At 45.6% G+C, this 26,834-nt stretch overlaps 1 protein-coding gene across 9 annotated transcripts in view; it reads right to left on the reverse strand.

The window, feature by feature from the left end:
• LOC149354174 (uncharacterized) overlaps positions 1–26,834 on the reverse strand; it is a 110,471-nt gene that overhangs the window by 8,427 nt on the left and 75,210 nt on the right. For 3 of the 9 annotated variants that reach the window (XR_016291202.1, XR_016291200.1, XR_016291203.1), the window contains exons 6-9: positions 9,064–17,922; positions 4,149–4,206; positions 3,811–3,851; positions 3,579–3,722 (exon numbers count right to left, since the gene is read on the reverse strand). The gene's annotated coding sequence lies outside the window, so the exon portion shown is untranslated. Of the gene's footprint in view, positions 1–3,578; positions 4,207–9,063; positions 17,923–26,834 lie in introns of those variants that run through there. The other 6 variants (XR_016291205.1, XR_016291207.1, XR_016291206.1 and 3 more) reach the window with 5 other exon arrangements.

Consider the following 26,834-nt stretch of genomic DNA (forward strand, 5'->3'; position numbering starts at 1 on the left):
AGCAGCAGCGGCTTCTCCACACTACACAAGTGTAATGGGACAAAGTATCTGAAAATGCCAAGGAATAGTTGATGGACTGGATGTGCCATGAAGCTCCAGCCCCATGAAAAACGAATATATGGAAAAAACTTGCAAGCGCTAGAAAAGGAGCTTTCCAAAATTTGTGCCACCACACACACACAAAAGTTTTAATGAAGTGAAAGTGCCAATAAATGCCAGGGTTAGGAAATGGCGCAAAACCTGGACATGGAGACAATCGTGTGCAGACCAGCAATCAAATTTTGCGAAGCTCCTAATTTAAGCTTCTTGCATAAAACAGCACTTGCAACATCCAAGAAAAAATAATAAAAGAAGGAGACAAAAAAAAGGGGGAGGGGGGGAAGGTGGCAAAAAAATTTGCAGACACCATTGCGTCAGGATTTTGCATTCATTGAAAAGCAGAGTGCAATCACCTTGAAATCAGTGGGTGGCCAAGCAGCTGCCTAGGAAATTTCTCAGTGCCCTTAAGTTCTTACGCAAACGATGATACACCACCCAGCTTGCCATATGTGACAATGCCCATGGAAAAAAGGAATATTACACACCACACAACATGTGCAGAGGAGGGAATGGCCACGAGCATTTTGGAGCAGTCTTTGTCGCAAGCCAAAATTCCATTAGGAGCAGTTTTCCAGTTTTATAGCAGGTGACCAATACTGAGAGAAGGTAAAGATACGGATGTGCCAAGGTTTAAAAAACTACTGGCTGCACTGAAGACGAACAGTACACCGTTTTTTTTTAAATGCATATTATTTAAAAGGAAAGTTCACAAGTGCTCTTAATGCATACACCACAATGACATAATAAGACATGTTGGTGACATGCCTAGCCTACTTGCAGCTGCTTGACTGTCTGGAAAGAGAGCACTCTTCCCTCCCATTTTAAGGAAAGGGGGGTGCCTGCCTGTCCTCCCCACACCCGAGGCCCGTCACTAACCTGTTTGCAGGTGCTGGTGTACGAGCAGCCATGACCCTAGCCATGCAGATGTGCCCACTGCTATAGCTACTGCTTATCGCTGTCACATGACTTGGCCTTTCTGCAGCAGATTTCAGTTTTCCTCCATGCGCCGCACCTACCATTGCTGTGCTGCTGGCTGATCTGCGCCACTGTGCAGCTGTGGTCCGGCCCCATCTCATTGCGTTCTCATATTACCAACATTTTCATGGATAGCGTGCTTCCCAAATGAAATAAGCTGCAGTGTGTCTCACATCAGGACGAAGCTCTCAGTATTGACAGCCACGCTGCCTGTGAAGGGCTCTTTGCAGATGTTCTGCAGCAGGATGGCGGTGTCATCATTATCATCAGCTTGACTACAACCACTGCAGGGCAAAGGCCTCTCCAATTAACCCTGTCCTTTGCCAGCTGTGGCCGCCATATCCCGGCAAACTGCTTAATCTTATCCGCCCACGTACCTTTCTGCCGCCTCCTGCTATGCTTGCCTTCCTTAAGGACCCTTAAGTACCAGCGGTTATTTTGCCTTCGGATTACATACCCTGTCCAAGCCGCGTTCGAGGCTGAACGGTAGCTATGCAGTTAAAAGGTTTCATGTGCACATTTTAGAGCGCAGCTCTTTGGCGTCCGTTCCTGGGTTTCGCGTCGTCGTCGGCGTTGTCGTCGGCGTCGGCCTCGTAACCAGCTCCGCCCCCCTTTCATCCGCAGCTGGGGTTGACTCACTATCGGCGTCAGCGGCATCAGTCAGTCGCTGCTATCTCTTCCCTCCTCCCTTTATCGTGTTGTCCGCTTGCTGCGCGCGCTTCTGCCCCCATCGTTTGCCGCTGGGTGTACACGCCGCCCCCCTCCCCCCTCTTCCTGCGAGTCTCCGGTTGTCAAAGCGCCGGCTCGAACTTAATTCCTTTCTTCTCTCCTCCTCCAATGCAACCCCTGTGCGGTGGCAATCAGAGAGCCAGATCGGTGGCGGCGGATCTGTATATGTGCACCGCCCGAGCCGAAATTGCCGCTGCCGTTCGCCCTGTGCGGTGGCAATCAGAGAGCCAGATCGGTGGCGGCGGATCTGTATATGTGCACCGCCCGAGCCAAAATTGCCGCTGCCGTTCGCCACTGCGAAATTATCTGCCAGTTCTTTCTGAGCCATGAGCGAGACGACCGATGGAAGTCCTCCGTCTGCTAAAAAAAAAATTCTGTGATAGCGCATACATGTGTTGCTCGATTTCTTTGCCTCAATCTATCGAAAAGGTGAAACAGCTTATTTGCTGCGCTCAAATTTCGCATTAGGAAGTAACGTAATCGTCGGTAATTTTTTTTAAAAAATTGATCAGGAATCATTTTTTACCAGGTAAGTGGATGTATTCAGGCCGCTTTCAGTTTCGGCATACTGCCGCTTTGCACATAGTTTTTCTGCAGTGCTGCGAGGTGCGCCTTAACGAGGTTTCACTGTACTTATCAGTAGTAAGGTTGCTGAATTTGATGCGTCTCAATGTGAAATCTGAACTGACTGATACAGCTCCAGCAGTGAGGCCCATGACCCAACTATAAAAGTGAAGTTCTGATCTACTGCTATACGATGCATTCAGAACAGGTGCTGCCCTTGATGGCCTCACAGATAACTTTGACAACAATGGCAACACAGACATCAAAGTTTGCTCTCCACCATTGGTGCCATGTTTGCTGCTGCTCTAATGTCATTTTCCACAGTGGCCCACTCACAACTCACCTCAATTCTGACCGCGGAGCCAAACCAGCAAACAACCTATAAGTGGTACTGTGCGGATGGATCTTATGGCCATGCCACTGCTCTAATAACATCACACCACTTTCTCTCAGTCCCATGGAGACATTCCTAGCAATGGTGGGGGAATGAGGAAGTTGGAGCACTACAAAAGCCAAATGTACAATGACCTCGCTCAAAGCTCTTGCCCAGAACTCAAACAGCACAGGCATTTCTGGCTGAGCTTACAACTTTTGTCACACCCAAGTTGACAGCTCACCAGCCACACACACACCGCAACAATCACACACGCCAACAATGCAAGATCTGGTGATATGATGTTAAGCCATCTGTGTTTTAACCAACCTGAAATTCTTACCACTCAGTCCAGTAGATGAACTCTGTTCTCTCCGGCGATACACCCAGCCATTACTGTTCACAGCTATGGTAAATTATCATTTTGACGTCTCAGATTTCCTCATCAAGAGGCATGAGGGCAATTGATTAACTGTTTGGTTCTTGGGACCAAGAGGCATTAAGCAATAACTACAATTTCTGGGTAAACACTCCCTGAAGGGCCACAGAAAATCCTCCACCAAAGCTGCAAATTATACTGTTTGAACAGGAACTAGTTTTTGTTGTTTATCAGTTTATCTGTACCTCAACGACCCACCTCCTTCAGGCGTCTCTGCAGCATCACCTGTAAAAAGGCTTTAAGCTTAGACGCCTCAAAAGGAAGCTTGCTTTTCCAGTTGCCTCATGCGCTCCATGCTAGTTAGCTACCTGGGTACAAGCACCTTCCCCATGTAAAGCCGATGCTCAGTGCAGGTGGCACAGCACTCGTTTTAAAATTCACAGAAGGTGGAGAACTCACCCTGTGGCGCCTTTGCTGCTTCCACATTTTATCGCCTCATTTGTTCAGCCTCTGCACCAGCAAGCGAACGCCGGACTCGAAGCAGGAATCGGGAAGGTCCGTGCATGCGAGTAAACTGCATTTCGGTTTTTCAAGTGCTGCTACCTGAAATGAAAATAAATTTAAAAAAAGAACTAGTTTACGCGCTCCAGACACCGCAGCGTAATCGCTTATCTCGCCGCAATTAGTGTACCTGTTTCGGAAAGCGGCTCGTATGGATTCACAGCAACACAACTGTAAAATGAACCATTAAGTCAGTATTCGACACACTTTCCTAGCAGCGGGGCCACAAAAAGTAGGACCCCGTACAAAACTCATCGCATAAACGGTTAGCTCAACTGGGCTGTTAAAAGTTTCCCGCCTTTTATTCGGGCGCGCGCTGAAGCTGGTAATCATGCGTGTTTTACATGAACAAGAGTTACGTTGGGTCGTGCTGACAAAAGGTACAAAAACATACTCGGCGCATATTCTTTTCTGTCGAACTGCACTGAGCTTTTGAGCAGAACTCAGGATAAAAGAGACGAGTCTCACCTTTAGGGCCTTTGTGCCCACTGCCGGGCAAGCGGGCTCAGTGCTAGTCCTAGGTTATCTGCAAACACAAAATATTTGGGCGCAAGGAAGTTGACAACGAAATGCCGAATGTCAGATAACAGGCAGTCACTCAATGCATACAGTAAGTACAGGGGTAGTCAAAAAATCCCAGGCCGCTCCGAACAGCCGCGGAGCGGCTGCTCTCCGCGCTCGGGTTGCGAGGGTATCCGCTGAAAGGAGGTGACGCTCCCTCTCTCTCTCGCTCTCCATGATAACAAAGCAGTGAAAAAGACAGTGAGGCGCGCGCCTTCACGCCTGTGCTGTTCGAGATTTCCGCACTCGGCTGCGGTGCAGCGCGTCGCGGAGCAGACGACCATTTGCGCAAAGTGACGCGCGCTGGCGGCCGTATTTAAATGGATTTCGCCTGCTTCTCCCAACTTCTCGGCTTCCTGGCATACGATATAATGCATTTACCTTCACCTAAGCTCTGTTGCGGCTCTCTGAGCACTCACTTTGAGTTGTGACGTGCTATATTTATAGCAGTCTTGTTAAACTTTCTGGAAATTTAGTACACTCGAATACGATTTCAGGACGCATTCTCTGCCTGAAATTCTCAAGGGTTTTTATTGCTCCGTTATTGCCATGTCGCCATGTCGAGTCTTGTTTTAATGAGTAGGTTTAATGCTTTAGCGCAGGTAAAGCAGGCAGAGTCGGTCGTGTGTTGGGGAGTTAGCACGTGTTGCTGAAGCTTTGGCGAGTATTTCATGCAATGCTATGCAGTATGCTCCAGCTAAGAGGTTTACGTTTCCGGCACTTGCACTCCTCCCTCGGCGCTCGCGAATTCGTAGCGAGAATGAGTATTTTGTCACAATGTCAGAATATAAGCGCCCAAGCGTGGGTTTCACGACATGCCGTCATATATGGGCAATCAAAATTATAGAGATTCAGCCAGATATTCTTGCACCGTTCCTTCGATTTCAGGCACCGCGCTGCTCTTAGACGCGCCAATATACTCGTCAACTCTGGATAGGCGTAAAGTCGGCATCTGTGATTATCTGCCTGTACTCGGATGTGTTTGTGGTTGGCTTGCCGGACTGCTATCCACTTTGCATTCAAAGATATTGCGTTCGGCTTCGGAAAAAGAGCGAATCATTTCGCGTCTGGGCACTTGTACGCATCTCTACTATTTACGCGCGGTGTCCCTGTCAGGGAACTTTTTTTGCTTCTGCGTCCTCACTGTTTCATTCAGGAGCGCAGAAATGGTAGGAATTTAATATGTTTAGCCGAATATCATATACGAAAACAAGCTGTTTCGTTGACAAACTTCCAGTTTTTTATTCTTCAACGGCGGACTCCCGCTGTATCTGTCGTGGAGCTCTTACTATAAGCCGACTGTCTCCGCCGTTGACGTCAGTATCTGGCCTTGCGTGCTCAGCTGTAGTGGAACTAAATTGGTCATGAAATCTGTGTAGCTATACTCCATCCGCAGCCATCGTCCGGCGAGCTGTTCATAGCGTCAATTCATTTCAGAGGTAAAAATAATAAGCTAACATAATTGAATTTTCAGCGCCAACTGCCATTTCCATCCCAAGACAATTCCATCAGCACGCGGGTAGCACATCCTGGTTCATCATATTTCATTCCCATCTTGGTTCTATTCTATAATTATAAGTGGTCGCGGACGTTATTTCATTTCATTTCATTTTAATACCTTAAAGACCCACTGGGGGTATTACATAAGGGGTGGGTACAAACAGTCAAATGAACAAGTGTTATGTTGAAAAATGGTTGGTAACAGCTTCGGCGAATGTGGATGGGCATGAGATGGTAGCGATGTCATTGGAGAGGTCGTTCCAGTCTACAGAAACACAGTCTACAGAAACGTTATACGTATAATTACTGTTCAACAACTTTTTTTTACCTCTGAAATGAATTTACGCTATGAACAGCTCGCCGGACGATGGCTGCGGATGGAGTATAGCTACACAGATTTCATGAGCAATTTAGTTCCACTACAGCTGAGCACGCAAGGCCAGATACTGACGTCAACGGCGGAGACAGTCGGCTTATAGTAAGAGCTCCACGACAGATACAGCGGGAGTCCGCCGTTGAAGAATAAAAAACTGGAAGTTTGTCAAAGAAACAGCTTGTTTTCGTATATGATATTCGGCTAAACATATTAAATTCCTACCATTTCTGCACTCCTGAATGAAACAGTGAGGACGCAGAAGTAAAAAAAGTTCCCTGACAGGGACACCGCGCGCATATAATAGAGATGCGTACAAGTGCCCAGACGCGAAATGATGCGCTCTTTTTCCGAAGCCGAACGCAACATCTTTGAACGCAAAGTGGATAGCAGTCCGGCAAGCCAACCACAAACACATCCGAGTACAGGCAGATAATCACAGATGCCGACTTTACGCCTATCCAGAGTTGACGAGTATATTGGCGCGTCTAAGAGCAGCGCGTTGCCTGAAATCGAAGGAATGGTGTAAGAATATCTGGCTGAATCTCTACAATTTTGATTGCCCATATATGACGGCATGTCGTGAAACCCACGCGTTGGGCGCTTATATTCTGACATTGTGACAAAATACTCATTCTCGCTACGAATTCGCGAGCGCCGAGGAAGGAGTGCAAGTGCCGGAAACGTAAACCTCTTAGCTGGAGCATACTGCATAGCATTGCATGAAATACTCGCCAAAGCTTCAGCAACACGCGCTAACTCCCCAACACACGACCGACTCTGCCTGCTTTACCTGCGCTAAAGCATTAAACCTACTCATTAATACAAGACTCGACATGGCGACATGGCAATAACGGAGCAATAAAAACCCTTGAGAATTTCAGGCAGAGAATGCGTCCTGAAATCGTATTCGAGTGTACTAAATTTCCAGAAAGTTTAACAAGACTGCTATAAATATAGCACGTCACAACTCAAAGTGAGTGCTCAGAGAGCCGCAACAGAGCTTAGGTGAAGGTAAATGCATTATATCGTATGCCAGGAAGCCGAGAAGTTGGGAGAAGCAGGCGAAATCCATTTAAATACGGCCGCCAGCGCGCGTCACTTTGCGCAAATGGTCGTCTGCTCCGCGACGCGCTGCACCGCAGCCGAGTGCGGAAATCTCGAACAGCGCAGGCGTGAAGGCGCGCGCCTCACTGTCTTTTTCACTGCTTTGTTATCATGGAGCAAGAGAGAGAGGGAGCGTCACCTCCTCTCAGCGGATACCCTCGCAACCCGAGCGCGGCGAGACACGAGTGTGATAACAGCGCCCCGATAGCGGAGAGCAGCCGCTCCGCGGCTGTTCGGAGCGGCCTGGGATTTTTTGACTACCCCTGTACATACCAAAAGAAAGAAATAACAGAAATTGCTCACGGGCAAGCGCGCGCGGCTCCCACCGACGCACACCGACCGGCCATACAGCTACTGCAAGCAATGCTCGGCTTGGCTCAAACATGAATCAAACAACAAAAAAATGGCCGGACGTGACGTTTTTTTAAACCGGATGCGACGTCACGGATGGAAATAACGCTTGCGTTATTTCGACCGGGTCGCAGGAGACACTTCCCAAGAAATGTTGCCGATGAGTTTCGCTTCAAAAATAACTTGCTGATCAGTCTCCGCCGTTGTTCGCTCATAGAGAGTTTTAAGCATTTTGTATGCACTGGCTTTGATTAATTGTTTTTTGTGGCATTTCAAGCATACTTTGAACTGGTGCAGTATGAACCTTTACTAAGAAAAAAAATGGTAACACACTTTTACACCTTCCAGCATGTCGCTGCACTGCGCTGCGAATGCTTTCATTTTTGTAATTGCGAACTTTGGGCTGCACCATCGCAAACTGCATGTAATGTTTTTGACTGTGCTTTTAAATATTTTTATTTCTAATACTCTATGCATGCAATGCTGACAAATGCAGTTTTGCCAGAGTTCTTCAATGAGAGAAGTACTGAGACTTGGATTTCGCAGAGATGTGTAGTTGGAGCTTCCACTCGCTATAGTGTCGTACTGTACAAAGATTACTATTTTACATTGTGTTTTGAAGTGTCTGTGGTTTTGGCACTGATTCATTTGCCTGGCTATATTATCATTGCTTTTCTGCAGCAAATGGAACATAGTTTTATTGATCTCCCTACCAGAGCTTGAGATTGTGGGGTTTTAATGTGTCTATAACAGAATGAAGTCATTTAAATGGATGCAAAGGATTATATTGGCTAGCAGTTTAAAATAGTTATGTGACATTGTTAATACACATTCTGTCTTTCTACAACTGTGTCAGCAGTGTCAACCCAGCATCTGTGGAGAAGGAAAAATAAAAGTTTTCTAACTGTAGCAGGATCAGAATCCATGAAGTTCTCTCCAAAGGGGGTCGTTCGGTGTCACCATCTTGTCAGATGCTTAGTGAGTGCAGTTACTGTGTTTGAGGAGAAACCCAGATGTAGACGCTTTGTGCTGCCTGTGAGCTTTTCAGGTTGGGTCACAGCTGTTCTCACTGTTCCTAATTTTCTTACTGCAATTAACCAGTCACTTGCAAGACGCAGAAGGTGAATTAGATTTCTAAAACAGAAGGTGAATTAGTTTTCTAAAAACAAGCGGTTGTGAATGTCGCTGCATTATAGTGGCAATAAATATTGTTATGCATTAGAAGAATAGTGTTATAGGCAAATGTAATAGTTATTATTTTTTGTAATGAAATATTCCAATATGGCAGGGGTAGTAGTCAGAGCTGGATGGTGTTTACAGTTCTTTTGCAAAGGAACATTTCATTTACTTTGAAATAATATTTTCTGTGTTGTGCTGTTTGCACTCTTTGCAAACCTAGATGACCAGAGTGCTACTGCTTGGAGATACTAATCTGATTGCTGCTTCTGTTTGCATTAGTGTGAAAGCAGTTGTGTACTAGGTCTCACTGACCGTTTTTTCTTTGGCCTATATGCAGACGTCTGGGTACTTTAGACTGGCAAGCCTGTGTGGTGCCTACCTGATACCTCCTCGTCTCTGCACAGACAACAATGATGCACCTAATATTCTACCAGCCAGGTCACATCATTGGCTTACTGCAAGTCATCAGAGCATTTTATGAAAGAAAATACTGAGATCTATGCAATTGAATGATTGTACTGTGGTTTACACACAATGAAGATCACATCCAAAGCTTGGCTGGAAGGGCCGATATGAATTAATAACTGCCTCCTTATGACCAATATTTATTTTAAAAATAATGCACTCATTTAAAAGATATCAAATACAAGCTAAATATGTCTGCTGTACCATGGTTAGAAAGGAAGGCCACATATTGGGCATATGCATGTTTAAAATGTGTGCTTTGAGTTCTTTTTTAATATCCCTGCACACTTATCATCCTTACTATTTACTACAAAGGAATGAAACGCACATCAAAGAGATTGGTTTTTGAAATTTTTTATGAAATATTTCCTTTTTTTCTCCTCTAGACCGTGTATTCCTTTTGTTCACATTTTTCTTTTATTTCACTTGATGACTACAACATGTCATGCCTTTCTTGAGCAATAAATTTGGCAACCTGCTTCTGATGACCTCAGATTGGTGCAAGCAAGCTACCCATTTTCAATCCAGGCAGCACTTAAACGTAGCTTAGGAAAGCATGTGCATAGGTATAATATTAGTTGCTTGGTGACAGCAGGAGCTCACTGAAAAAAGGGGGCTGTAGAAGATGCATAAACAGCTTCTGTTGTCACCTAACAAGGACTATCGAACTGCTCACTGTAAAGCGTCCTATTCTGGCTGCCCTCTATTCCCTATGGTTATACAAAGTTGTACATGTAAAGCCATGCAGGAAAAGTCAAGTGATGGGTACGTAAGAAAAGAAACCAGAAATTTTGTTGTGCACAGTCAGGGATTTTGTGTACAGCTTTTTGTGGTTAATAGCGGGTAGTGAAACAAGGCATAATTGAAATGCCAAACAAGGCACACCCTTTTACTATTGAGTAATATGCATGATGGTTATCTGGCTTATTACTGCTCAGTATCAGACATTAAGTACTCCTTGAAATTTGAATTCTCCTGAGATGATTTTTAGTCATGTAGAGTAGAAATGATTATTGCACTTTTTCTTTTGCTCTAATTAATAATTTATTCCTGCTTAAAGAACTATAGATGCCTTAATTTTGGGTGAGCATTTTCTGCTTTGTAATTATGAATAAGGCATTATTATACATGTACTATCATATGGTATTCTGGTACGACCACTGAATCATTTTATCGAATTTATTTCTCTTGCTGTTTCTGTTTCAACTTCTGAACGATGCCTGTGACATCAATGTGTGCTTATAGGTCACATGAGACAAACTGCGGTATAATCACTGCAATGCCTTAGCCAGCCGGTCTCAACAGCCGGAATGACAAGAAATGGAGAAGCAGTGATTTGCTGTTTTTTTTCATTTGACCTCTGCGCACACTTTAACGTTACATTCGTTGTTTGGCTGTTCAAACGAAGCAGCATGACAGAAAAATTCAATTATAAATTATTTATTGGGCTTAGCTGAATACCAACCGGTGATCCATGCCTAGTAGTGGCTTCCGCATCATTGTAGAGAACAAAACATTCCACCAAATTAAGGTGTCTTTACTCTTTTAATAAGAGGCAGTTTAATACTGAACAGCAGAGCTTGCATGTGCTCGTTAAAACAATTTTGACCCCTTCATCATGTTCAGTTCTTTATTGTGCTCACAATGCTTGAATAGCTGTAAATTTTATCCTTTCAGAATGCTACGTAAGGGTACAAGGGTACACAGTGCTTTCTAACTATAATTCTCACAGAATGAACTTGCAGCTAGCCTTTTGCTGTGGTGCGCCACCGCGGTGGCTCAGTGGTTACGGCGCTCGGCTGCTGACCCGAAAGACATTGGACCCCGGCCGCGGTAGTCGAATTTCGATGGAGGTGAAATTCTAGAGGCCCATGTGCTGTGCGAGGTCGTGCAGATTAAATAAGCACAGGGGGTCAATTTCCGAAGCCCTTCACTACGGCGTCCCTCATAGCCTCAGTCGCTTTGGGACTTTTAATCCTCATAAACCTTTCGCTGTGGCTCTGACTAGGATTTTGCACGTTATGTAGGGCATAAATGAATAAAAATTAAGGTAGGCTCATTCTAAGTGGTATCCAAGCCGAAAGGCTAAGCAGTATTTGTTTTCAGTTGGTACTCCGCTGCTTTTTCACCAAAACATGCTCCCTTTAAAATCTGCTCTTTGTAGCACAGTGGTGCAGAAAATAATTGTAATCGAAGTTACTTGGTTGTCTCAAAATAAAATGTGCTGGTACTGCTTATATGCCATGCCTCCTCTCAGTTATTTCATCATAATTGCTGCAAATTACTAAGGCTCACCAGGAGCTGTAAACATTCATTTCCATAAGCTTCTATATAAGTTGCTAAGTGAAATATAGTTCACATCATGTGGAGTGCTGTAGCTCCGTATAATTTCTTGCATGCTTTCAGCAATAACAGTGGTTACGTCGTGTATGTACAGGCTCTTTTCCTTCCCACCAGGAAACAGAGATCAATGTGTAATCCCATTCCAGAGCAACGCAGTAACCAAATGCCTTGCAGAATTCCTTGCAGATTCAAAAGAAGCAGTCTGCAGCAAAAAAAAAGTGTGAAAAAGGATTCATAAATAACTCCCCAGGAACGTTCTAGAGTCTTACAGTGCGTCTCTTCAAAGCCATTAGCTAAGCTTCTACAGGAATGTGGTGGCCAATTAGTTACTGGAACTCATTACTCAAATAATATTCGGTCAAAAGTGTCATGTTCAGTGAAATGAATGCTTTTAAATGGATTCCTATGAAATACTTTTACTAGTTTCAAAAGTGAGTTGTTAGTGTTTCTTTTAAAGGGCATCAGCCATGCTTGTATAACAATATGGTGACCTGTTAGTTATTGAAACACTTTGCCGAAATTCTACATAGATTCATAAGCAGAACATTAGAATGAGACGAGTACACTGAAAAAGGTTTCTACACACACATCAAGGAGGCTCTAAAGCAAGTCATTGCAGTGTTTCTTTTAAAGGACGTTAGCCGTGTTCCTATAACACCACGATGACCAATTAGGTATTGAAACTCTGGATAAAATTCTGCTAAAAGATACACATTTAAATTCTAATTTTTAAATTTGAAAGATTGTTCTAAGCAATTGCTAAAGCAATTTTTGTAAGGGGTGACTCCAGTTGTGTTTTGATGTGCCGCGTTTGTTGTTGCTAACTTTTTGGTGGCAATTAGCAATGGACACGTCGAGGCGACGGCCTGTTGTGTTTTCAGTGAGACTGCGGCTATGTGGAGGGAAGGGCCAGCGGAATAAATCAGGATATGAATGTGTGCAACATGTTCCCACAATGATATACATGCTTTCAAAGTGGTTAGGCCTTGTGCTTGTTTAGAGCGTTCACCGTAAACGTGGTTTAAGACATCCTAGTCTAACAGAATGGAAAGCTGGGCTAGTTGTAGGTTGTTCACGATGAAAATTTGTGGGCGCGAGCAAACAAGACAGAGAATAAACCAGAAGAAAGGCGCTTGTCCTGTGGTTTCCTCTTTTTCTTTTGTTTGTTCGTGCCCACAAATTTTCATCATGAACATCCTAGTCTAAATCAAGAGGAAGAAATAGGCTTCTGCAGGCAACCATAGCAGGTAGCAGCACCAAGTTAGGTAGCCAGTTGAGATTAAGAAGTTTGCAGGGATATGGTGGCCACAGCTGGCAGAGGACCAGGTTAATTGGAGTGACATGGGAGAGGCCTTTGCCCTGCAGTGGTCGTAGTCAGGCTGATGATGATGAGTGTGACAAAATTTTTGTGTGATCAGTTGTGTCAGTTTCCTCTCTCGATATTGTGAGTTTGCCTGTATTAATGCTAAAGCCGAAATCGCAACCCTTCAGAGAAAGTTGACAATGTGGAGGTGACAGAGGTCAATCAGTATACATTGTGGATGTGGGCATATGCCGTGACAACGCGAATGTAATAGGGGACACTCGCCAAAAGTCCATGTTCTATGTAGCCTTTTTTTCTTTATATATCCATCATAGCTATCGGACAACATATACATGTTCCCAATCGAGGGTCTCAGAAGCTCTCCCGCATGCATTCTGCTAAGCAGCCCACCAGTAAACGGATGTTCACATGTGACTCGAACGACATACATCGAAACATACAGGGTTTGTTCTGAAAGTAGTACGACTAATTTTTTTTTTACAAAATTTCTTCGAGAGAATAGTACAAACGATTAGAATTTTTCAAAGTAGCACCATTCCACACTTACACGCTGCTGCCAATGAGTTTTGGAGTTTTCGTGCGCCCCCAGGAATGCCTGAACCGGAACGCTGTTTAGCTCCTTCGTCACGGCCTGTTGAACCGCCTCTACCGATCCGTGATGTTTCCCCTTGAGCGTCGATTTTATTCTCCGGAATAGAAAAAAGTCTGGCGGGGCCAAATCGGGGCTGTAGGCGGCCTCAGGCAGCGTTGCCGCCTTGTGCTGGGCAAAAAATCGGGGTCCTCATTCACATGATGAAGAAGATCCTGGCAGATCGCTTTCCGGTTGCCTTTTGCTCCTCTGACAACACTCCCGGCACCAACTTCGGGAACACTTTCTGCATGGCTAAGTTTTCTGTCACAATCTAAAAAACTTGGGTTTGAGGAATGCTCATGTCATCAGCAATCATTCTGAAACTCATCCTACGATCACTGTTCAGTAAATGTTTCACTCGCTACACATTTTCTTTGGTCTTGCTGGTCGAAGGGCGTCCGGAGCGGTCGACATCTTCCACTCTTTCCTGACCTTCTCGGAACCGCTTGTTCCACTCAAAAAACACCTGATCTACCCATGGCAGCATCACTGTTAGCCTCCTTAATCATGTCGTGAGTCTCTTTGCCCGTTTTACCAAGATTTACAGAAAATTTGATTGCGTATTGCTGATCCAGTAAACGCTCTGTGATTCTGCGTGACAAGACGTTTCGACAGGGGTTCACAGTACAAGCGACCTGCTCTCTTCAACGGCCAAGAGCCGACTGCCGATTTTCCCCATCATTCCCAATATGCCCCTTCAATGATCCTGCACACGCAAACCGCCTCTTGTCCGCCCGTTTGCCCAGGAAAAAAACAGTCCTACTACTTTCAGAACAGACCCTGTATGTTGACAGAAGCTTAGAGAAGCATAAGTCTATTGTCAGTATTGTGGGTGGACATATGGGGGCATAGTCTGTTGTTTTTCTTTTCTGAAACTTCACATAATTTTGGTGATGAAATTACAAAAAGTCATTATTCATAGATACCCCTCTTTTCCTAATTGTGTGTAAGCAGGGACGGGTTGCAACGTGGAAAAAAGATCATTAGTACAACGCATTTGGTTACAAAACAGTTGGTTCCACACTGTTATGGTTCTTGCAGTAATGAATTTACGTAAGCGTTTGTTCACCAAACCAAATTTTTTCACCGAATCCACTTGCCTACCTCTTCATGGAGTTTTTGGGTGTGTAATGCATTTTTAATTTTTATTAGCCATGAAAGCAGACAGGTTATACGCCTTGATTCTTTGCCGAGGTTTTCTTCAGCCACAAGTTTTTTTATGCAATTTTTGCAAACCGTAGTGCTCTTTCCTTTGCAGGTAACAATTTTCAATGTTCTGATTGTGACTTTTTTTTGACAGTGCAGCTGAAAATGCCTGTCATTCATGCCCGACTACTTTGCTAGAGGAAGCTAAATAGCATATACAGAAGGCTGGAAGATATCCTGAGGCATGTGTATGAAATATATAGCACACAAAGTGGCCAGAGGCAAATCGAATTTGTGACATGTAACATTCTGTAAAGTGGCTCAGATACCTAAAGAGCCTCTTCACTGCAAGTACTGCTTATAGATTTTTTGTTTGTGCAAATATTCTTCCTGCAAAATTCACATCACGCATCTATCTATTCCTTACTGAGATCAAAAGAAGTGAACCTATCTGCACCCTAGCTGTGGCTTCTTGAACCACGAAAGATAACAGTGTATCTGTTTCATAGAAAAATGGCAAGAAATAGAGCCAAGGTCTTGAGATGTGCAAGATAGGTATCACTTCAGTTCTCTTGGGGGTGCTCTCCTGATGGCGTCGGCCATTTCTCATGGAGGTGGTGTGGGGGGCAAGAGATGGTTTGAAGACCATATGCCCACTGAAGCTGCAAAATTTCTATAATAGTTACCTTGAATGGCACCATATGGAAGAGGGCCCTCATCTTCTGCAGTCAATACCTTTGCTATAGTGGTGTACATTTTGAGGCCACTCCATTCCAGGCATTGAAAACCTTGATTGACGAAACGTACATGGTACAAGTCATGTCACGGTTCCTTAAGGAAGTAAGGTATTTGGCATCCCTAATTGATGCTGGCTTTCACACAGGTAGTTCATAAACTATTAATTTTTCAGTCGCCATCCTGCACCTTAACACAGCGTGCATCCACATTGGTAAATACTGCATAAATTTACCCGAATATATGCAAATTGTAAACTAGGGCCACGCTCCGCGTATGAGTTAAACCTGTACAGCATACACTGAAATACCACCAGAATGAATGCCAATTTATCAGTTAAACATTTTCTGGAACCTCATGTCCATCACACGTTATATCTGGTAGGCTGTAGTTTGGCTTCATAACTTCAGAATGACTTATGCTGTCAAGAAGACTTCATGTGGCTGTATGAAACCTGATGTCACTTTAATGCCCCTCAAATTTCTTATCTCATTTAGATATTTTAGATATTTGCTTTCAATCTGGTCGCTGTTTGTATTCTGTAGCTCTGCAAGGATTCACATCAACAATGTTTTTGTATTGGTGCTCTGTAATTCGTTCAACTGAGGTTTCACTGTGCTTGGATGTTCATCAGTGTTGTGTGGATACTGTTGGCGATGATTGGTATGCATTCTCTGCACTGGGCTCAAATAAGTGTGTTAAAGTTTTGCAAGTGAATGTGTGTGATTGCTGTGAAGTAGTGGTTGGAATGGTTGAGATGAGAATGCCATAAGACGGCAGTGTAATTTTTTCAATAATAAATATCACTTTGCACTTAGTGTGAACACTAGTGTCATTTATTTATTTATAAAACTCTGCTGTTTGATGCAAATGATATCACTGACACTTAACTGTACTGTTCCCTCCCTGCTTAAAACTAGGAGAGGGCTTTGATGTGTTTGGCACAGCCATATAAGTGAAAACTGGTGTGTAATTCTTCTGTGGTTTATATTAAAAATATTCCATGCATAGCGTCTGTGTGAATATGCTTACTCATGAAAATACAACATAATTCCTTCTCAGTACAAGCTCATTATAATGGTACTTTGGTCGAGGCAGCAGAACACTAATATAAAAACTGAAAATTCAAGAAAATAATCCTGTGTACGTCAACTCGAAGTGCAGGCTTAAGGTAAGCGCAGCTTCAGTGGTGGTGCAGACTATGTGGGTAAGTAGCAGCCATTAGCAATGTTAATAACCTTGTCTATGTGTGGTTAAGTTTTTCATTTGATGTAAGCTACTGTAGAGCAAGCCATAACACATGCTTGTGAGTAATGCCACATGGCTTCTGTATCTTATTTTCCCCAAATTTACCATTTTATTCTCAGGCACAACTCAAACATTGCCACACTTGCTGCAGTTGCCCACTAAACCTTAGGGAGAAGCAAACTACGAAAGTGAGACTAGCCTAGGAAATGATATCAAGAGAAGTACGTTGGATGCAGATGCATTATTATGTACAGCAGGTCCCTACCATGGGGACACAGAAACACCAGTGCCTTGTTACGACAGTGTGCAAATCTACTGACAGGAATTCCTGACAGCCTCCTTGGTTAACTTGCTGCTGAGACAGTGTGCCTTATTATTCAGTGCTTAGCAGGTTTTTAACATCAAGTGTGGCTTGGTATGAAGTTAGAACTGTTCTGCTTGTGGGCGCACATCAAATCTTGAAGGAGCTCCTCCATGCCACCGTGACACCTCCTTCTCAGCGAGTAACGCATGCCTTCCAGCGCGCGTCTCTGCTTACCCACTGCCGTGTGCGTGGACTTGGCTTCTAGGCGTGCCGTGTCGGCTAGTCGTAGCTTTGGCGGACTCCACGCAAAATAAATACGCGGCTCATGTCTCAAGGGCAAACACAGTCCGTCGAGCGGCGCCGAACATGCGAACGATCGCGCAAGTGACGCTCGTCACAGTTACTCGTGCAGTCCAGTATTGAGCCCTGTGCCACTGGCTCGTTGAGAATATATTCGGTGAAATAAGCAGACAATCATAGATTGCTCCCCTGCACGCATTTAGCGATCGCTTTAACTTAACAGGACGAGCTTGAAGTGGGGCATGATCCGTGTAGTTCCAGTTCTTTATGTGCACCGACGTTGCGATCGCAAAGGTGAGTATGAGCACAACAGCTTGCAAGAGCTTCGGACCTTAGTAACCTTAGGGAGGGGATATTAGATACTAGGAAAGGTGAAATCGTACCCCCAGAAGTGACGAAAATAGTACGGTTGGTGTGACTTTTACCAAATCTGTGGAAAATTGCAGTACGTCCAATCCTCCGGGGCCGATCGTTAGCACGAAGAAAATTTATTAGACGATGTGCCACTGCGTCGACACGGACTGCGGAAGGGTGCAGATTTGTGTTTCCCTTCAATTTTTTCGTATTGTTTTTTTAGCTCTATGAGCGTTATTCTAACGTGAATCCAATAGGCTCCCGATGGTCGTCTGCTACTGGACCTCCACTCTTCGTTTCTTTTGCCTGCGCCGCCAGGTGCTGCATGGACAAGTTCATTCGCGAATACCACTCTAACATTCTGGAATCAATGGTACACTGAAAAGAAATTAATAGAAGAATCGAATAAAAATGAAAATATTAGGCATGCAGAATGATGGCAAAAAAAGTACTTGTGTGGTCATCTTCCAAGTGTAACGAATAAGAAGCAGCAGCAAAGTAGCGCGTGGCCACGCAACGCATGCATCACTCGCTTCATCATCATCATCATCACTCGCGCGACAATGTGTCATCGTTCCTTCGACTCGAGTGCTGCGGCCGTCGTCACTCTCCAACGGCCAGTGACTGCAGCAGGACTCGTTGTGGGTGAGTGGCATTTCTCTTCTTGCTGGTCCTCAACTGACTGCCACGGCGGAACCGTTAGCACCGTTTCTCAATTCTGCGCTGTCCTAATTATTCGTGCTGATTTAGCAGCATTCCCCAAGGCAAACTTTCGAGGAGTCTTGCTTTCTCGTACCGCGAGTTCGAACGCCACCCTCACCATCCTATTGTGATGCAGTGCCACGTTTCACAACGCATGACAATCGACTTGAGCCTTTAGCGCTGAGCGCATTGGCCTCTGTTCTCAGAAGCTGAATGTTTTTCAGATGAGGCAGCGAAAAGAACTGTTAGTTCTGCAGAGCACTTTGAAAAGGGACTTCGCGTTCCGGTGGTCGATACCGGGCGCTCTTTTTACATTCGGCTGCCTCGCAGCATCGCCCTCCAGCATGCAGCGAGGCAGACTGGATAATTTCATAGGCTATCTCGTCGTCTATAGCAGATCTAACCTTGAAATGCAGCGCAGGAAAAGCGTGACGTATTATAGAACTGCTCATATAAGTTGGTACCCACAATGGAGTCTTGAATAGCAGCAGATATTAGCCATTTTGAACATTCAGGCTTATCTCTTCGTTGAGAACAGACGCACAGAATGCACTGCAGGAAAAGCGTATCGTATTACAGAACTGCTTACAGACACTGGTAGCTGCAATGGAGTCTTGAAGAGCCTCCGCGATTACCCACTTTTTCTTTCGCACATTTTCTCTTGCGAGCCAGAGCGCGAACGGTGGCATCCTTCGCCGCTTTCTTTGTGTGGCGACGCGCATGGCAAGCTGTTGCCACGTGCCGAAGAAGGGGGTTGGCGCCAGCATGTGCTGCACAGAACGCTGGGACGTTCGCCTAGGGCGGGTGCCGCCGGGGCTGCGTCGACGGGCTATAGGTCGCGGTAGTGTGGTAGAACACGAAGTGATCCAAATTAATCATGAATCATGCACTACGGCACTTAATTCATCCTTTCTCTTCTTCCCCTCCTTTCCTGATAGCATTCCCCACGGCGTGTTCAAGGCATACACAGAAAAGAGACAGCTGCCATATGTGCCCATTCCTTTAAAAACCAAATTTTTTCGTCGCGGTCTTCGCGAAAAATTACTGCACCGAATGAACGGATGAAACACAAACTTTTAGATGGGCGAAAGCTCCCCTGCTTAATAATTAAATAATTCAAATGTTTTTTTGGGGAAAGGAAATGGCGCAGTATCTGTCAGACTTATCTCTGTGGACACCTGAACCGCGCCGTAAGGGAAGGGATAAAGAAGGCACGGAGAGAAAGGCAGGAAGAGGTGCCGTAACCGTAGTGTAGGGCTCCGGAATAATTTCGACCACCTGGGGATCTCTAACGTGGACTGACATCACAGAGATTACGGGCGCCATTTTGCGTTTCTCCTCCATCGAAATGCTGACACCGCGGTAGGGTTCGAACCTAGTACTCTGGATCTGTAGCCGAGCGCCTTACCCACTGAGCCACCGCGGCAGGGCTCGCTTGCTCGCCCGCTTCGGAACGAATACATGACGCCGCTGGATTCCTTGACGCCATAGCTCGCTCAAATGGTAGCGGTTCGGTTATATTACGCACACGCTCGCCTGCTCATAGAGGTATAAGCGATAAGTTAGCCCTGTTTTGCAGATAATTTGGCAAATTTCAAGCACTTACGCGTAATTAAATGCAGCGTTTTCCTTGTAGCAACGACACCTGGCGAAGCAGTTCTGATTCAGGTTCTTTTAGTTTTTTACATTTTCTTGTAATCGTGTAAATATTCTTCTTGGAACAAAAAAAAAAGGCTCGCAATGCACCCACTCTCGTTATCAGTAATTTAAAGGGTCAGTCTACTCACCGAGATGAGTGTATAAATAATGGCATATTCTGGTAGTTGGCACCCTATAACATCAATAACGAGGGGTCTGCGACCGGTTTAGGCAGGAATTTATATTTTATTTCGGCGTTAAAAGTCGCGTAAAAAAGCACGGTGGCGACCCCAAACGTTCATTTTGTTCAAGAAAGTGGTAGTCTTTTTTCGTAGAAGCATAAGTGAATATACTATGTACCATTTGTATGCCCCAATGTCAGAGAAACGCACGTTTTGTTCTAGTAAACTGTAGAAGGAGTACCGCTCGCTTTTTCTGTAAATCACATGAATATTTATAGTTACACGTACGCAAAACGCAGGCACATTCCCACTTTTCGTTCAGTGTATGCTAGCAGAGACGCAAAAATAAACTCAGCCTATAGTGGCGCCATCTGGTCGTCAGGACGGGAACCATTGCTGTAAACAAACCGACTCTCCACTTAAGCCTAGGAGCGGCAGAATCGTCACTCTAATTATTAAAATAAAGCAAATTTATCTCTTATATGTTTTCATATAGGCGAGATGAGACGAAGCGAAAGACCGGCGCCCCATTTATGGCCAGTGAACTCACTGAAACAGGCAGCAATAACGAGAATTCAGTCCGAAGCGAGAGGTCCGGCTTCGACGGGCGCCGCCATGTTTGTCGCCGCGCGGCGGAAATCCAGATGGTTGCCAGATGAGACTACCATCTCATACATATGTGTTCCCACATTAATAAATTCTATTTTAAAATGTTCTACCGCACTCCTTGGCACTACAGCTGTCTAAACGGTAATTTGAGTAAAGAGCTATCGGTTGCCGCAAAGAAAATATGGTCGATAAAATTCAGTAGACTGACCCTTTAAGTACGACAATTTCTTCAACACAGCATTGATGCGCTTTGACGTGTTATCACTAGATAGGGCTACCATTTACCCAGGGGCTTTACCCATGCCCCTGGAGGAAGCCCATGCCTATAGTTTCTTACGATTACCAAGAGGGAAAGCTGACAACCCGTCTATGGTAGTTTGCATGGAGGCCTCGATACCACTTCAGCCACCATGGGCGCTCAAAGCATCATGGGGCGGTGAGCTACCGACTGCAGAACTACAACTTTTGGCCAAAAAATAATAGAAAAATAAAGCTGGTCAATAACTACGAATGTCCTAACTTCAATATCCTGTCTGTAAATTGCAACAAACGAGCAGAAAAGCGTGTAAATGCAAAGTTTGCCCAAAGTTAGAGATGGCTAGCTTTCCTTTGGGCCAAGTAAGGCAACGTTTCTAGATAAAGACAGTTGGGAAACTTCGCCGGCGAGCCAGGGAGCAGAGAGGCCCCACGCGATCGCCGTCTAGGCGGTGGCGCTGCGGTCGCTTTAGGATGAGCGCGTCGTCTGCTACTCCCAGCTCAACGTTTTTAGATAATATTATCAACATAAACTACGAGGAGGGAAGCGCTACGTCATGTTTCTCTAAACCGCGGAAAGAAGGGCTTCCAGTTTTTTTCCGATATTTACAGCCAAAAGCTCAACCTCGAGCATCCTGCACTCACGTACCCCAGACGTAGAGCGCACGCGGACTTCGCAATTCGTGGATGAGCGCGGCTAGAAGCAGCCGCCCCCGGCGCAGGCGATGCGAGGCACGAGCTAACGTTAATCATTCGCGCAGAAATCGTGGCCTCTGAGATCAAGCGCCATGTTAAAGTACCGATGCCTGTGCTGGTCACGGAGGCCATGGGAAAACAAACGCGGTACTCCCACCACCCGCGAGATGGCACTGGCATCTCTTTGAGATGAAATCGGCGACAGAAAGGGGCCACATACCCGGAGCAAGTTTCCCAACTGTCTTTATCTAGAAACGTTGAAGTAAGGAACACCACAAAAACTAATATTTCGTAATTAACAGGCGCGCTTTTAAAAGTGAATATGTTTTCAAAAAAAAAAAGTTGTTGCTTAGACACTTTAAGAGGTTTTTTAATGGTACTTCGGAAAAGTGAAACCTTTCATAGGCGTCGTGTGCTATTGCGGTTTCACTACTATGGCTTTTGCACACTGCGTTCGCGGGAAAGTCATCTGCGCCATGGGGTGCGTTCCAATACTCCCAAGTAGACGTCTACTTAGACGTCTTGCCGGACAGCGGCCATTTTGAGACTCGTTCCAATTTTCACGAAGCCGTCCAAGAAGACTGCTTCGCCGAAGTCATGGAGGAAGGAAAGAAATAAGGAGAGGCCCTAACGTCACTTTTTGTGAAGCCGCTCCGCAACCGGAAGTTGGCTTGGCTCTCCTCACTATCTTCTTTCTCCACCGAGCTACGGGGCGGGGATCGCGCGCGGCTCGCAAGCGCTTCGTAAAAGAAAGGTATCAAAAAACCGCGCCGCTTGCCGCTACACTCCTACACCTTCCTCCCCACAAACACGCACCTAGACACAGACCGGCGCACAGGTGCGGTGAACCTTTTCCGACGCCAGGCGAAGAAAGACGACCTCGGGCTACCGTACACCCGCCGTGTGGCCTTCGAAACGCAGCTCAGCATCGCCGAGAGCGGCTTCATGTTTCTGTGCTGTTTGGTGAGGTGCGCAAGTTCGCTGATCAAAACAATCAACGCTTCTTCGCGTGTCGAAGCGCGGTTCCGGAGTGCCACCTTTTTGCGAGATTCATTTCAATGCATCGATCGCTCCGCGTAACGACACCAAGTTTGACCAACAAAATATCAAATGAGCGGTTATTTGCTGCATTTAAAAGCAATCCTAGATGCGTGCGTAACGTCACGACGCCAGGCATGTAGACTTTAATACGCAAGGCCGAACACACCGTGCCGAAAGCCCGTCCACCGCCACCGAGAAACACTCGGGCCCCTAGCAACAACGACGCTAACGACGCCGTACGCCGTTGCTAGTGGCCCGACTTTTTAAGCCTAAATTTTGACGTCACTTCCGCCACATTTTCGCCAATGCATTGGGAATACGAAGGGCCTCTCCTTAGTTTTCCTTCCTCCATGGCCGAAGTCCACATCGATGCAGGCTAACTTCCTGTCTAAAGATGGCGGAGCAGTTGGTGCAGTCAGAGCTGAGTGAGCCGTGCTCTTGGCGGGCACTGGAGCCCGGAGACGCACCATCTTTCAAGTGTCAGTCATTCCGTTAAGTTGATTTTTATAGGAACTGGTGGCAAATAAAGCCGTCTTTGTGGACCTACGATTATATTTGTGAATCGAGCGAGAGGAAATCGTGCGGGTGAGATCGTCTGCTATGCAGGTGAGATCGTCTGCTGAAGCAGTAGCGATGAACGCACCATTATTGCAGAAAAAAAAAAAATAAAATAAGAACTAGCAAACTACTAACAGCGCGTTTTTAACTTGTTTTATTAAGAATTTTTAAGAACATAGGAGTGCAGCTATTCCCAAATGTTAGTTCAGTTTATATGCCGCAAGGTGGCGCGTGAAGTAGACACGTTCCAATATCTAGACATGTAGACGGCTTCCTAGACGTCACACTAGACGTCTTGTCGAACGTTTAGAGAATTGGAACGCACCCATGGTCTGCGCCATAGACGTCTGTGCACACACGAACAGCGTTTTCGGAATGACACAGTTTATTAGTGCCACTCTGTGTTCCCGAAAAAATACGACTGTCCCGCAACAAGTAGCTCACCGCCCCATGATGCTTTGAGCGTCCATGGTGGCTGAAGTGCAGCGCCGCCAGCTTTCCCTCTAGGTAATAGTAAGAAACTCTATGCCCATGCCCCTGCGGGACGTCACCCACGGCCAAGTAAAAGTTTCGTGCTAACGCTATTTACAGCGTACGCCCGTCTGCTGCGCGATGTCAGCGCATGTTAATGAACCTCAGGTGGTCTGAATTAACCCCGAGCCCACGCCAGGGCTGGGGCATGTTGCAAGTTGCGCGTCCGCGCCGAGGGTGGCGCCCCGGTCGAAACGATTGCAGCGATCCTGGTATCGGCGGTAAACGGGGCTGCAGTTAAGCCTAATAAAAGTGAAATTTTTCGACCACTATCACTAATAAAAACATGCTTATGAACTAAATTATAGCCAGCCATAGGTATTAAAAATAAGACATCAAAGAAATTAGTTGCGAAGATGACGACGCGGGTAACGCGGCAGCAGACGACAAGCAGACGACGCACGGTCAGCCGCGCAAGCGAAAACGGCGACGTCGGCGACATTCGCACTGCAGCAGCGTCATTGGCGTCATGTCGAGTCACACAGTGAGCTTTTCTTGGAGTCTTTATACTAAGAACTAGCACTGCAGCATATTATGTTGTCCCTAGCCCAACGCACTGTGATTTCTTCTACACGAGTCAAAGGTTTAAATTTTTCGCTGCCTTTCTCTGCGTGTGTTTATTCATAGCCACAAACTGATGCGTTTCAATACAGGTCAGATGTTTTACTTCCCTGCTATTTACCTAAATCTCTTACAAAGTCGCGTACAAACGTATATTCAGTCATGTAGCATTTTATTATGTATACTGTACCTTGATACCTTTTTTATCCCCTATATATTCTCTGTGCGCTCATGTCTTCTAGGTTTACATAATGGCGTTTTTTTATTTTGATTTTTAGGATGCCTGTTACTGATACTGCAATGTCACTCATACTTAAAATCCTTTTTGGACATCGATTGTCACTGCTGATGTTCTTTTAATAAATTGTTCTTTGTACAAAACCATGTACGCTTTTCGTTCTCGATCGAGCGCAGCTGCTAAGCAGTCGCGCCGCTCGCCACCATACACCATGCTACATCAACAGACACATCGAAATACAAAAGCGAGTGAGCAGATTCCGTAAGTACTTAGGAAATCAAGCGTGAATGCAGCGCGGGATCAGTTAATCACCACTATTTACAAAGCTTGGATCGAGCTAGCGGCCGCCAGCACCAGGAACGCACGAGTACAGTGCACTGTAGCGCGAGCAACCGGCCACAACCAGCCGCCTAAACGCGCGCCGCCATATTGGATTTTTGATGCGTTTACCGCCTCTCCCAGGTGCCGCCACCATCGCCTTCGAAAAAAAACGTCCCCATTGGCTCTATGAGAGTCACTCCCTTGCCCACGCGTCCCTCATTGCTCGCCTGTCACTTCAGGGTTCATTCGAATGCACGTGAAACCGGCGGCGGAGATTATGCGCAATTCGAACCCGCTCGGCGGCAACGATAGCACGGGCATTTCGTTCGTCGCGAGACCGCCAGTGTTCATTGAAGGGCATTCACGCTGCTCGTTCACCACTGTTTTAATACGGCGTGCGCTACGCAGCAGTTGTCGGTGTATTGTGCGGACGTTTCGTGCCTGTGTGCAGTGTGTTTGTGCCATTCGCGCTCTCGTATCCGTCGCCAATGAAACCTCGTTGCTACTTCTGAGTGTTTTGCAACGCTCCGGCGATTGTGACTGCTGTTGACTATAATAGAACTGCCATTTTTTGCTCTTCGGCGATTGCGCTTGCTTGAGCGGCGAGGGTGTTGACATGGACAGAGAGTGAAATTGTAAAGGAAGCAGCTGCGCTCGCTTTGTAATTAGCATACAGAAACGTTGTTCTATGCCCGTTTTTGAAGCGGGTAACGTTTGAAGCGTCTAGCGAGCTATTTGCCTCTGGGACGTGCCGGGCTCAAGTGTATTCGTTCATATCGAGGTCAAGTCTGTATTTTTGGTCGCGCGCGGTTTTTAGATCCGTTCCTTGTCGAAGGTTTTGCAATTGCTTTTCTGGCTGAGGTCATGATCAAGAAGTGCGAAAAAGGCGGAGCATTTTCGCACTTTATGACAGCGAAAATGCTTCAGCTGTAAATAGTTTCTGGGTTGCTCTCAGCTTTAAAAGTGTAATAGAGGCCTTTTCTCACAAGTGTTTATTGCGCCCATGTCCTGTGATAGTGTTATGTACTGTAAAAAAATACCTGAAACGGGAGTGCACATGTGCATTAAATTTCCATGGTTCCTGTGGTTATGTTGAAGCCATTTCATATTGTTGATCACAAGCAGCTACTGTGCAGTGACATTACCAGCTAGTATTTCAGCAAGTAAATTAAATCGGTGTGTACAGCTACAGCTCTGCACTTTAAACATGAACCACTGCACTAAAATACTGCACAACGCCGTGAAATTTTACTACAGCCACTTGGTACCCCTAAACTTCTAGAAGCAGTCTGAAAAGCTGCGGTCATATATATTATTCAGCAAACTATTTGTGCCAGTGTGAAACACGCTATGTTGCAGTGCTGCAGGGTGGATTTATGAGTCATCCTTAAAGGGGAGGCTGGTTAAAAAATTCCAGGCTTTCGGAGGAGGGTAACACCACCCCCATAAATCCTCCTCTGCCGTGTTACTATATGCACTGTCGCCCTCGCCGTTTTTGTCACCTCTATGAGTGCCTCTTGGAGTTGTAATTGTTGGCACTGCCAGCATTATCAACCCATTATGATACGAAATTTTGCATTCAGGGATGAGAACCCAAACTTTTTAGTATATTTGCCCATCCTCTCTGCTATATGAGAAAGCATTCCTGTCATGGCGAGCCACACAAAAACATGCTCTGAAGATAAATACAGTACTCAAGACCAATAACAATATACTGCAGGTTTTTCTTGTCCTGACTGCTACAGCAGAAGGCACTCTTGGCACAGCAAGCTGCCCAAACATACCCAATGGAGGCAGGATGCAATATTCAACATCAAGCGCAGCATTATAAGGCAGGCTGATTTTTCTAAGCTGTGGTGTGACCAGGCATGGCAGCATTGTTGATGACCTTGCCGAAAGCA

Source organism: Amblyomma mixtum, chromosome 3 (genome assembly GCF_055824585.1).
Source record: "Amblyomma mixtum isolate Tamu chromosome 3, ASM5582458v1, whole genome shotgun sequence".
Lineage (NCBI taxonomy): Eukaryota > Metazoa > Arthropoda > Arachnida > Ixodida > Ixodidae > Amblyomma > Amblyomma mixtum.